At 37.6% G+C, this 12697-nt stretch overlaps 1 protein-coding gene across 2 annotated transcripts in view; it reads left to right on the forward strand.

The window, feature by feature from the left end:
- QRFPR (pyroglutamylated RFamide peptide receptor) overlaps positions 1-12697 on the forward strand; it is a 51632-nt gene that overhangs the window by 8405 nt on the left and 30530 nt on the right. The gene's annotated exons all lie outside the window — the stretch shown is intronic.

Here is a 12697-nt window from a genome sequence, read left to right on the forward strand (position 1 = left end):
CTGATGATGTAGATGTTGTAGTTCCTTGCCAGGCTCATGTGTCTTCCCAGGACACTGCAGACTGTAGGCACAATGTTGCCACACTAACATTAATACAGAGCTGTCTCACTGACTTGTGCCCCAGTCTTGTAATGTAGGACTTCTGAGTCCCTCAACTCCTTCTGCCATACTTGCTGCTTAGCTCATAGCCTGAAAAAGGCATATGAGAACACCACAATATGCCCACCAGAATCAGGGTGAAGCAGTGACATCAGTTCCATGACTGCTGTCCTTTGACTGTTCCATAGTACTTGCTCAGATTGCTAGGATCTGGGCAATTCTGGGTACTAGAGCCTCACTCTGTACCTTAGAGAAATGGGAATAATAATGAAATGAATACCAAACTCCTAGAGGTCACTATGCGACAAGTATATTATCATCCCCATATTACAGAGGAGCAAATGGAGGCACAAAAAGATGGGGTTAGTATATCAATTATCTTTTTGGCATTGCCAACTACTCAAACCTTAGTGGATTAAAGAGACTATTGTTTTATTTTCTCATGATTCAGTGGCCCAGCAATTCAGCTTGTCTCTGCTGGGCAGTTCTTTTGCTAGTCTCACCTGACATCACTCATGAGACTATGTTCATCTGGTGGCCCGACAGAGGCCAGACCATCTGGTGGCCAGACCTCAGCAGTGACAGGTTATCTCTGTCCCATGTAGTTTCCTTCTTTAGCAGGATTGTCCACATTTCTTTATGTGGAGGCACCGCATTCCAAGATGGTGAGAACAGAAGCTTCAAAACCTCTCAAGGCCCAGGATTGGAAGTTGCACCAATGTCACTTCTGTATAAAACAAATCACGTCACAGCCCAGATTCAAAGAGTACGGAAGTAGGTCCCTCCACCTGATAATACATGTGACCTGACAAAACCACATTGCTGGGGGTCAGTGGGGTGGCTTGTGGTGGAGCTTGCAGACAGTGACAGGAGAAATTAGAGACTTTTTTTTTTTAATCTATCACATTAAGGACATTGCCCAAGTTCATATAAATAGGAAGTGCTGCTGCCAGGATTTAAGAGTAAGAACTCTGCTTCCATGTTGGGGTTTTTGCCACATTAGCTCTACTGGAATGAGGCATGATTTCTCTTTCTGCAGTGCATTGTGTGTTTCATCACCTGCTTCTGCCCTGTTTGTGCACAGTGCTGCCTACAAGTTAGGCCTCAGATATGGTTTCTGGGACCTGGAGGACAAATTTCTGAAATGAAGAGTTATCCTGGTCTTCTCCCCAGAAACCTTCCTGAGAATGGACTCCTGCACATTGATGCTCTGGCTCTGCTCACCTGTCTACTGATGCTTGGAACCTTAACACATACATATTTGTAGAAGTCCATATTGACTTTGGTTTAGGAGTACTGTCAAGCTATTCCACAGATAGAGCAACATGCTTGGCCTTTTAGAACTTTTCCTTTACTGCATTACTATAAACAATAAAGGATTAATTTTTATGAGGAGGACTTTTTTGGGTCAAAATCCGATCTAAGTGTAAATATAAACCTAATACAAGCAGTGATTTCCTCAGTGGGTCTGAGGAAGGAAGAGTGGAAATGTATTTTAAAAGGACAGTTTTACTTTTTTTAAAAAAAAGCAAGGTGATGAAGCCTTGGGAATTAGCACTGGTCTAATGCTTAAAACAAATGAAGACTTAACGAAGTAAAACTTCACTCTGAGCAAGATGTAGATCCTGTTAAAATTTTACATTACTTATAAATAGAATCATTAGGTATACAATACAGATCTTCACACTGTGTTTTCAAGATGCAAAAACAGCTGGTTAATTCAGTGAGCACGTTATTCAATTAAATTTTCAGTGATGAGGAAATAATACATGTGAACTTTATGACTTTGAAGATAAAATCAATTTGCCTTTTTTTTGTGTCCTCCTAGAATGTCAAAGACTTCAACTCTTGTTTATCCAGCATTTAATTGCCCAGTAATAGAAAGCTCTCAATACTACTTAGTACTTCTCAATAAATATTTTTTGAATGTATTAATGTATATCACCTTATCTGTCATTATACTAATATTTGATGCTTTTAAGGAGTCAGTTGTATTTATTTTTGTGATATAAAGAAGAATGAGATTATATTTATCTTTTGTATATCTTTCCTTTCTTGGTTGCAAGAAATGAAGATTCAATTTACCTCAAATAATTGGAGTTATAGCAAGCCTATTTTGTAGCAGTAAAGAAGAGAGGGGTGTCTTGAATTTAAGGACAGTAACAGGTAGGTCTCATGGAAACTGAAGAGGGACCTAAAATAGCAGCTGTGTGGAGCTCAGCATGAAGAATTCCTGAATTTCCAGGGCTCGGCCATAAATGTGACTTTACCTCACTCCACTAGTAGACAAAGCCTTGCTTATTAAATCTGGTTGCTTTTTACTACCATAGTAGTCAGTCTTTCAGTTTATTCAATATTTTTTTTATCCTGTATCTTCCACCTTCTGCTTTGTACTCTTGGAAAGCTGAATAAATCCTAGTGCACCAAGTGTCGAATTCAAAGAGCCCTAGTCCAGTGACCAACACTAATATAAAATAATTTTATTCTTTACTTACATGTCTCAAAGAAATTTTAAAAGATTTTAATTCATTAACTCACAAAATTATTGCCTAAAACCCCCTTCTTTCATTTCATTCAGGTCTTTACTATTACACTAAGTAGTGTGCCACAGAACTTGTTTCACCTTGCAAAGATCATGTCTTTTCAAGCCTTCAGCACACGTAGACACAATGTTGCCACACTAGTATTAATATAAAGCTGTCACTAACTCCCACCATCATCTTGTAATGCAGGACCTCAAGGTCTCTCAACTTCCCCATCCCAACCCAAGGAAACCTCCCTTGATTATGAACATATGCTCCAATTCCTTGTGGACATTCTTACTGCCTACTTCCTTCCCTCCATCCTCATGAGCCTTTCTCCTTCTTCACTGTTCATATTTCTATTCCTCTCCCCTACCCCCTCCCTGTTTTCTCTCTCTCAATCTCTCCCACCTCCTACCCTTTCCCTCTCTCTCCTTAAATCTCACTCTTATTTATGCAAATATCCCATCCTGATTTCTGACCCAAATTATTTCACACAAACTGGTTAATAAAATGGCCCATGGAGGGAACTATCCAGTTGATATGTCTTTTAGTTAGGGAGAAAAGAGTGGAGGAGAGGAAGAACCTAGGAAAACTCATAGACTAATTTTGCCCCTGCTATATTTGTTTGTGTTTAGATTTTCTAAACACCTTCTCATAACCCTTATGGCTCCCACTCTTACTCATGGCTCTGTTCTGAAGAAAAGATTCACAGTGGCCCTCCTCTCAGCTTTGAAGGGGGAAAAAAAAACACTTTATTGATATTATAAAAATCTAACAGAAGCAGAAGAAAAGGGAAATCTACAGATAGATGAGGGAAATAGTAACCAGTAGAGGAGAATAAGACAGAGTTATATCAGATTGGGTACTTATAATGTCCAACCTCATTAGCTGGGGAAGCTCAGTGGATACAGCCAGGATGGAGTTCCAATTCAGAGGCCTGGGCAGAGCATCCTCCCCTCAGGTGAGACTTCCAACTGACCATCCCTATGAGGGCCATATTTATAAGACACATGCCAGGGTCTGAAGTTAAACATTTGTTCTCCTATATGCAATTTAGAGGGAGCTGCATTCCTATGTTAACATGTCATTACATTTTGAAGGGTGTGCTTGCCTCCCTTCCCAGATCCCATTCTTGGGGGCCAGCCCAGCCTGGAGCTGGAGGGGATGTAATGCAAGATTTATAGCTCTTAGCATCCAGACCAGAAGGGCCAATTCTGATCTGGAGGCCAGCTAATGTCAACTAACCAGGCTCCCGAGGTCACTCATGCAGCACAAGCCTCATTGAACAACATTCTTTAGCCTGCCTGCATATGTGTAGGTCACAGTGGTCAATTATGCAAGACAAATCACAGAAATCTCCATCCATACAATACAGGCTTTTCTGTATACCCATTGGCTTTATCTTTTGTTCTATTTCTTATGTCTTAAGCCCAAAGAGAAGGAATTTGACTGACTTAGACTTTGGATCCAATTATAGTTCAGTCAACAAAGGGCTAGGAGGGACAAGTAGTTCATGTGCCCCATATTGGGCCTATCTTTCAACAGAGTTGGAGAGAAGGTCATTGCCTTAGCCTGGCAGGATGGACCTGAGTTAAGATGTAGTTTGGGTTCCTTCTTTAGGAAATCGCAAGAGGCTGCAAAATGTACTAGGCTTATATGGATTCCAGAGAGGTTAATTGATTCATTTCTTTTAAATTATCTGTGAAATTCTCAAAGTTTTAGAACAGTTGTCTGTAATATATTTGCAACAATATTTCAATAACAATGATGAGAATTTTAAGTCAGCCAAGTATGAACCTTGGTTATTTTCTAAATTGGCTTTGCTTTATATCCTTCTCAGACTTCATTTTCAATGGTCTTTCTTGTAGTAAACATGTCAAAGAAAGATTTTCTCTGTATTTAAAGTAACTCTGTACACCTATGCCTTTTTTTTCTCTTCCTGGAGAAAAGTGTATAGCAAAAAGGAAAAAAAAAAGAAAAAGACCTTTTAAGAAGGAAGAGAACTGGGGAAAAAAACACCCACACTTTTCTAATATTGTCAGAAAATCTTGACTTACAAATGTTACTGACAGATGTAAAACTGATTATATAAGAATGGAATTTGATTATCTTCCATTAAAAACCTTAAGGAAATCCCTAACAGAAAATTATTAAGTGAGAATCATACAAGTCAAAATTCTATATTGAGCTATTTGGGTTCTGCATGGCTCTTCTATATCTTTTCCCCATGTTTTCAGCACTATAGAGTAGTTAACAAAGTTATTAATTTCTTTTAAGTTTCTGACAAAAAGAGATAAATAAAAATTGGCTGCTTCACTGGTAACTAGAAGATACACACTGTACTGATTCCTTTAATTCGAAAAGGGGAAAGAAACTCATTGTCCGAGAAGGAGTCCAAGGGAAGGCTTCTCCTTTGCTAAAACAGTTCTGAAGACACAGTAAGTCATTAGGTCAAGTAGTCATAGGACCCACTTGTGGCCCAGTTACCTAGGTAACAAAAATGCTTGTGTCAGGAAATAATATTCCCTAGGAGCAAAATAGTCTTCAGTATACTGTGTACTTTTCTTGTCACTTAGAATCTGTTCCATGAACCAACAGCATCAGCATCACCTGGAACCTTGTTAGAAACGGTCTCAGACTCCATTCCAGACCTACTGAATCAGAATCTGTATTTTAATAAAATTAACCATGTGGTCCATATGCACAAGGAAGTTCAAGGCTAGTTTATAATATACTGTTGGCTGTGTTCCACTTTTGCTTCTGATGAACACAGGATAGATTATTTTGACCAACTATGAAAGGCTACCTATTGAGCACTTCCCATTAGCAAATAGATTGGCTAAATACTTCTCCTTAATTATCTATTATACCATAAAAGCCGTTACTACAGTAACCAGGACTTATGCCATTGCAACTTATTTTTCTAAGTCATCATTATCCCAAGAAGGGCACAAAATTTAGTATGCAATCAACTTTACTTGTGAGCTTGATTTATTGATGACAAAACAAATCAAGATGACCCAAATTAAATGGGTGAAAATTTCCTAAGTAAATAAGCTTTTATGAAACCGTTGACTCTGGATTTCAGAAATTACGATTTTTCTTAATAAACCTCTAGGTTATTGAATATTTTTTCTCCTTTCTGTAGCCAAAGTCTGGATTTTCAGAGTGAAATTGATGGTATTTTATAGTCAAAGTATATTCTTTAAATAGATGTTGATAGAACTTTTCCATTTGTTCATTCATTCATGTATTTACTAATCCACCTATTATTTATTGAATGCCTAGTAGATACCAACCACTATGTTGAACTGAGACACAAGGGTGAATAGTACATGGTGTAGATATTGTAAAGATTTTGAGAGACATCAGGCTTCCTGAAAGTTATAAGTAATTCTGTAGGCCTGGAGTTTAGCATTCAAAGGGGAAGTGGTGAGAGATGAAACTGAAGAGAAAGGAAGACGGATCATGAAGAGCCTTCTGGTGCTATGTTAAGGAGTGTGAACTTCATTTTGGAGCAGAGGCATCACTGTCTAGGGCAGTGAATTTCGAAATAGGAGTTGCGATGTCTTAAGTCATGAAGTCTTTTGGTGAGTCAGGATTATCAATTGAGAAAAAAACCAAATATATTAGAATAGAGAATATCAAAGAACATTTACATGATACAACTTTTAGTTGTGTGTATGCACATATATAAATATATATATACACACATAGTAAGAAATACCTTTAGTTGTGTGTGTATAATGTTAAAGTATTTCTTACTGCGCGTTGTGGTCAAAATCACTGTTGGGGGCAGCCCTGATAGTGCAGCAATTTAGCGCCACCTGCAGCCCAGGGTGTGATCATGGAGCCTGCTTCTCCCTCTACCTGTGTCTCTGCCTCTCTCTCTCTCTCTCTGTGTCTCTATGAATAAATAAATAAATAATCTTAAAAAAAAACAACAAGACAAAACAAAGAAAACCCCCCAAACCACTGATGGCAAGGGAGTTGGGTTAGATAGAGCAAGTACAGTTGACCATAAACAGGTTAAACCCAGCAGGGCTCAGCAGGGCCATGATTTGGGCCTATTGCTACACAGTGACTATATTTCCTTCCAGCCAACTCTCACAATTGGGTTACTAAACTGGAGGAATTTATGATACAGTTTAAAGGGACACAGATAATTGAAAAATTGATTTACCTGTGATTAGTTGCTAATAAAGTAGTAAGTTCTTTATCCATCTTGGAATGTGTGGATATAAATGAGACTGTGACAAAGGCAAACTGCTTAGATTAGATTATGCCAGAAGACATAAGTGGTGGCTGAGTGGAAGAATGGCTGTCTTACATATGATTTTTACCGAGGGCCTCCTAGCTCTATTTTTTATTACTGCAATAAAAACAGAGCTTTTACTGAAAAAAAAAAAAAAAAGAGAAGTATGTACTCTTTCTGGATACTATATTTTATTTTTTGAACTGTGTGAAGTTAGAGATTAGTAAATTATATCATAGGAGCCCCTCCACTCAAATAAATTTTAGAAAAAATGTTACCCAAAACTAGCAGTTAGAAAAACAGAGGGGGAGAGCAATAGGAAATGTGAAGAACATAGGGATGAGATGCAGAGAAGGAATGGCGATAATCAACATCTTCCAGTCTAAATATACATACAAGTAGAGAATAGAGTTGTATTAATTTGGCAGGTAGTGAAGTAATTTAAAAGAAATAGCATTGTTGCTTCCAAATCATTGAGACACACTGAACACTCACTTTTTTGTAAAGCCTGCACTAGTATTGAAAACCTGTGATTTAGGGGCTGTCTTCTATGGTGTCAAAGAGAATAGACTGTGGAGCCAGACTGCTGGCTCCATCACTATGGAATATAGGAGTGACCTGAGGGGAATTTGCTTTAGTCCTCATTTCTTTCTCAGCTGGAGATAGTAACTACCTTATAGTGTTGCTACAAGGATTTTATGATGGTTACGGCTGGAATTCATGCTTGCTAGAACAGTACCCAGCACATGGTAAGTGGTGAATAACTGTTAATAGAGAGGAAGTTAGTCTTTTAACTTTGAACACCATCATCAGTGGCTCAGCCAAGGACACTTCTCACAGGTATAAGGTACTAAACAGGGACAAAAGAAGAGAGAGCAGGAGAGAACAGAGATGGAATTTCATGCTGTTGCAAAACTCCAGAAGTTAATGAGAGCAGTACAGAGAAATAGATGAAAGATAACATATTAGACTTCTCCAGGAAAACAGAACCAATTTTATGTATATTAAAAAATTATATTTTATTATAAGAACTGGTTCCCATAGTTAGTTGTACAATCTGTTGTCTGCAAGTCAGAAGTCCAAGAAAGCCACCAATGGTGGTAGGTAGTTCAAAGGCCTGAGAGCCAGAGATCCTGTGTGTGGATTCCAGTCTGAGTCTGAAGGGCTGAGAACCAGGGAATGCTAGGATAGGAGAAGATCAATTTCTCAGCTCAAGCAGTCAGGCAGAGAGCAAATTCAAACTTCCTCTGTCTTTTTGTTCTATTTAGGCTCTCAACAAGATTAGATGATACCCACTCCAGTGAGGAGGGCCATCTGCTTTACTCAGTTCATCAATTCAAATGCTCTCTTTTGGAAACACCCTCACGGACACACCCAGAGATATTGCTTAATTCGACATGTGGGCATCCCATGATCCAGTCAGGTTGACATCAAATTAACTATCACAAGAATTCATCTATAAAATGTAAACCTCCTCTAATTAGTCTTTTTGAGAATAGTGATTCAGATACGACAGAGAAAGAACAAAAAAGAAAATGAAACCAAAAAAGAGGCCATAAAACATATATAAGTTGGCATTATTTTTAGTTATAATTTATTTGAACACTATCAGGTGTCTAATGGTATACTAGAGCTAGATTGCATCAGTTCATGAGAACCAACTGTGTGTGTCTCTTTGCAGCTCCACATCCGTTCATACCGTATTGGTAGTTTGGAAATGGCCATGGTGAAATTATTTACGTCAAGGAAATTAACAAACACTACAAATCAGGATCTTTTCCTCTTTTTAATTTGGAGAGCTGGTTGTTAACATTTACCAGCACATCTTCACTTGTATCCCTTGTAATGTGGATGATAAATAATAGACAGCATTCTTGGTATTACTTGTCACTATTGCCTAAATGCATATTTTTCTTTTATCATTTCTCAACTTTAACATCTTGCTTTTGGTTTTTAAATATTTTGATTCCTTTATCCTTGTGTCTATTCAAACTGAATCGTTTGGAATACTACCTTGTAACTAAATGTTTATTTGTAGAATACTGTTTAATGTCTGCTCTCTTTCTGAGTTAGGGACAAATGGGGCTAAGCAGGGCTAGGTAGGGGGCCACAGAAGCAGGCCCACAAAAATCCCAAAAACGCTGAGGTGTAAGGAAACCAGAGATAATGGAACAAGCCAGACCACCCTGCTCTAGGTGTGGGTGGGGAAGATGTCTTGTTATATCAGCTACTTGTGATCAACAAAGAATTATCGGACCCTAAAAAGGAAGTAAGTCATTAAAGATGTTATCACTAGTCCTCACTCAATGATGATATTAATGGATATGTTAAAAAAAAATTTAGGTTCCCTGATTAGGCTCTCAATAAAAGACCGACCCTACAATCCCCCAGTGGCAACCCATTGGGACACCTCTCACTTCTGAGAGCTTTCTCTGTATCCTCACTTAATAAACGTCTATCCCTTTACTCACTCTCCTTTGTCCGTGGGATTCATTCTTTGTGAAACAAGAACCAAACTTTCCTGTATCATTTCCATGAAGAACAGCTGGAGGTGTTTATGTTTTGTCTTGGTCTGTATTTAAAAAGCCTTAAGTGATGAATGAACAAATGCATGAATGAATGAGAAAACAAAATATAGAATGAAAAATCAATATGATGGACTAAGAATATCCTTCCAAGACCTCCCCAGCCCCCCACAATTGGAAGTAATGTTAGAAGGATAGACCTTGAAATGAAGGTTCGCTTTCAAATCCATTTCCACCCTCGTGGTTCTCAAACTTCACTACATATTAAAACCACTTGGGAAGGGAATTTTTAAAACGCTGAGGTGTCACTCATATTCCATAAATTAGAATCTTTCAGAGTGAGATTTAGGCATCAATTTCTTTTAGAGATTTCCAGGTTATTCCAACACGTAGCCAAGTTTGAGAGCCAGTGTGTTGTGCCCAAGATTACGTATCCGAGAAACCACCAAGGAGCCGACACTGATGCAAACACACGAGGGTTTATTTACAAGCTCGAGCTTGGGTCCAAGTATACCCGACACAGCGGAGCAGGGACTTGGACCCCAAGGTGGGTTTCAGCTGAGTTTTAAGGGCTGGTCTAGGGGAACTCCAGAAGGGGGGAGGAATTTCTCAAGTTCTGTTTACATTCTGATATGGGGCTTTCAAGGGCATTGAGCTCCATTCTCATTCTGATATGGGACTTTCTGCCATGGGCATTGAGCTCTGTTCTTATTCTAATATGGGGCTTCATGCCCTTGGCTTGGGCTCTGTTCTCATCCTAATATGGGGTTTTCTAGGACTTTAAGCTGTAAGCTGTGTTTTTTTTTTTTTTTTCCCTTATAACTGAAATAATGTAAATTTCAGCTCTTATTCACAGGGGCCTGGGGTGGCTGTACCTGTGCTAACGCTGAACTTAAAGTGGAATGGCCTTAATATTCTCAGCCTCCACAAGTGCTTTCGAGGGCCTAAAACCTGGGGCTAGCTCTTGGAACAGACACGTATTCCCTGTTTTTGGGAAGGGGGATCTGAATATCTCCCTAGAGGTACCTGCTGAAAATGTAACTAAGTGATGGTGACTGTTTCTATCTTCAGAAATGGGCTCATCTGACTTCTACCCAGGTTGCTATGTTTACCTAATACTTTTGTTTACAGCAGATAATTTATCTATTTAAAGTTCATTTTTGTATATTTTTGTATATGATATAAGGTAGGCATCCGGGTTTATTTTTCTCCATGTAGAGAGCTAGTCTTCTTTACAGCACTTAATAAACAAACAGCTTATAATTTATTCACTGATCTGTGGTGCCATTTTAATTATAAATCGATTTCCTACCTTCTTCTTAAGTTTCAATTTTGAAACATTGTCTAGTTGCCTGTATGCTGCAGCGTTTATTGCAAAGGTCATTAGCATATCTAAATATTGCATAAGGAAAGTCCCCTACTCCTTGACTATCTTTTACAGAGATGAGTTAGCTATATATGGACTTTTATTATTCCATATACATTTAAAACTAATAAGTTTGTCAATTTCCTAAAAAAAAAATCACCCTGGAATTTTGATAGGTATTGTGTTCAATTTGTTTATAGTTTTGGAGATAAACTGACATCTTTATAATGTCAAGTCACTGTATAATTTGTCATATTAACATTTGGTGTGAAAACAGAATAGTCCTTCAAAGATTTCCACACTATAATCCCCACAACCTACTACTATATTACCTTATACTCTATTACCTTATATCCTTACATGGCAAAAGGATCTGGAGATGGGGAAATTATCCTGGATTATTTGGATTGGCCCAATCATTCACAGAGTATTTAATAAAAGGGAGTCTGGAATGTCAGAGGTAGAGAAGAAATGTGGCAACTATATCAGAGATCAGAATGATACAAGGCCATGAGCCAAGGAATGTGGGCAATCTCTAGACACTGGAAAAGGCAAGGAAACAGATTCCCTCCTACAGTCTTTAGAAGGAATGTAGCCCCACAGACCCATTTTAAACAACTGACTCACAGAATTGTAAGATATAAATTTGTGTCTTTTAAGCCACTAAGATTGTGGTAATTTGTTCTAGCAGCATTAGGAAAATAACACAATCACCCTATACATATATAATAACTCTCCATTTATTAGGTCTTGTTTGATGTTATTCCTTGCTAGCCCAAACCTGATATGTTCAGGTATTGGGTGGGCATGTTCTTTAGGGAAGGTTAGGACCCCTTCCCAGCTCTAGGAGTTGAATTTGATTAATTTAAGCCAATATTTTTAATTTCATTCTCCTTGTCAATAATGAGTTTAAAAATGGACATGCAATCCATTTTGTTCACAGGGTCTGAGGTTTTCCTCATTTTTGTGAAGGGCTTGCGAAAAATATATACTTCCCTTTACCCTTTTGTTTTTTGAATATTGTTTGAGGTGCAGTGCTTAGAGATACTGAAGTCATCTTAATTGTACAAAGGAACAATCCCAAGAACAAAAGCAAAACCATGCTGAGGAGCACAAAATAACCCAATGGAGAGAACTCAATCTGTGATGAAATCATTCTGCTGTGGAATTTACCATACTGTTACTTTCCAACCTCTGGAGTGCCTTCTATGTGAAATAATAGCTTTTCCTTATTTTTTCATCTACTTGAGTTGAATTTTCTTTTATTTGCAGTCCAAAACATCCTCACACATAAAACAAATCTAAATAAAAATTATATATTCCGACATCTAGAAAGAATTATAATGACCATTTTAGTGTATTATATTTTAGTTTTGTCCTGCATATATTTTCAGAAAAATAGAAACCTTTTAATGTTTGGGTGTATGTGTGTGCACATGTATATATTATTTGTTGACTGCTTGATTTCAGTTAGTTCTCCACTTCCTTTTAAAGTATTCATAAATTTAATAATTTACATCTTATTGACATATAATTTGTTTAGCATTTTCACTATTTGAGATTAGTTTATACTAATCTGAGATTATTGTATGTTTGGAGAAACTGAGTAAATAAACTGCATAAATATTTCTAAAATTTAATTTAGCAATTCTTGGGAAGGATGCTTCAGAATACATTTTGTTGGCTTTATTTTCAAAGAATTTTTTCTAATGCCTAATCTGACCTTTTTCATATCTTTTATAATATACATACAAAAAAATTCCTCCTACATTACTTGACAATGAGTTATTTAACATTTTTAATGTAATGAAACCACAGTAATTCTGCTTTTTGTTGTATTCCTCTAATGTTTAACTTGGGCTCGTTTAATTCTGTTATTTGAAAGTCTAATTACTGCCACTAGTGGAGAGGAAAAAAAACAATTCAG

Source organism: Canis lupus, chromosome 19 (genome assembly GCF_003254725.2).
Source record: "Canis lupus dingo isolate Sandy chromosome 19, ASM325472v2, whole genome shotgun sequence".
NCBI lineage: Eukaryota > Metazoa > Chordata > Mammalia > Carnivora > Canidae > Canis > Canis lupus.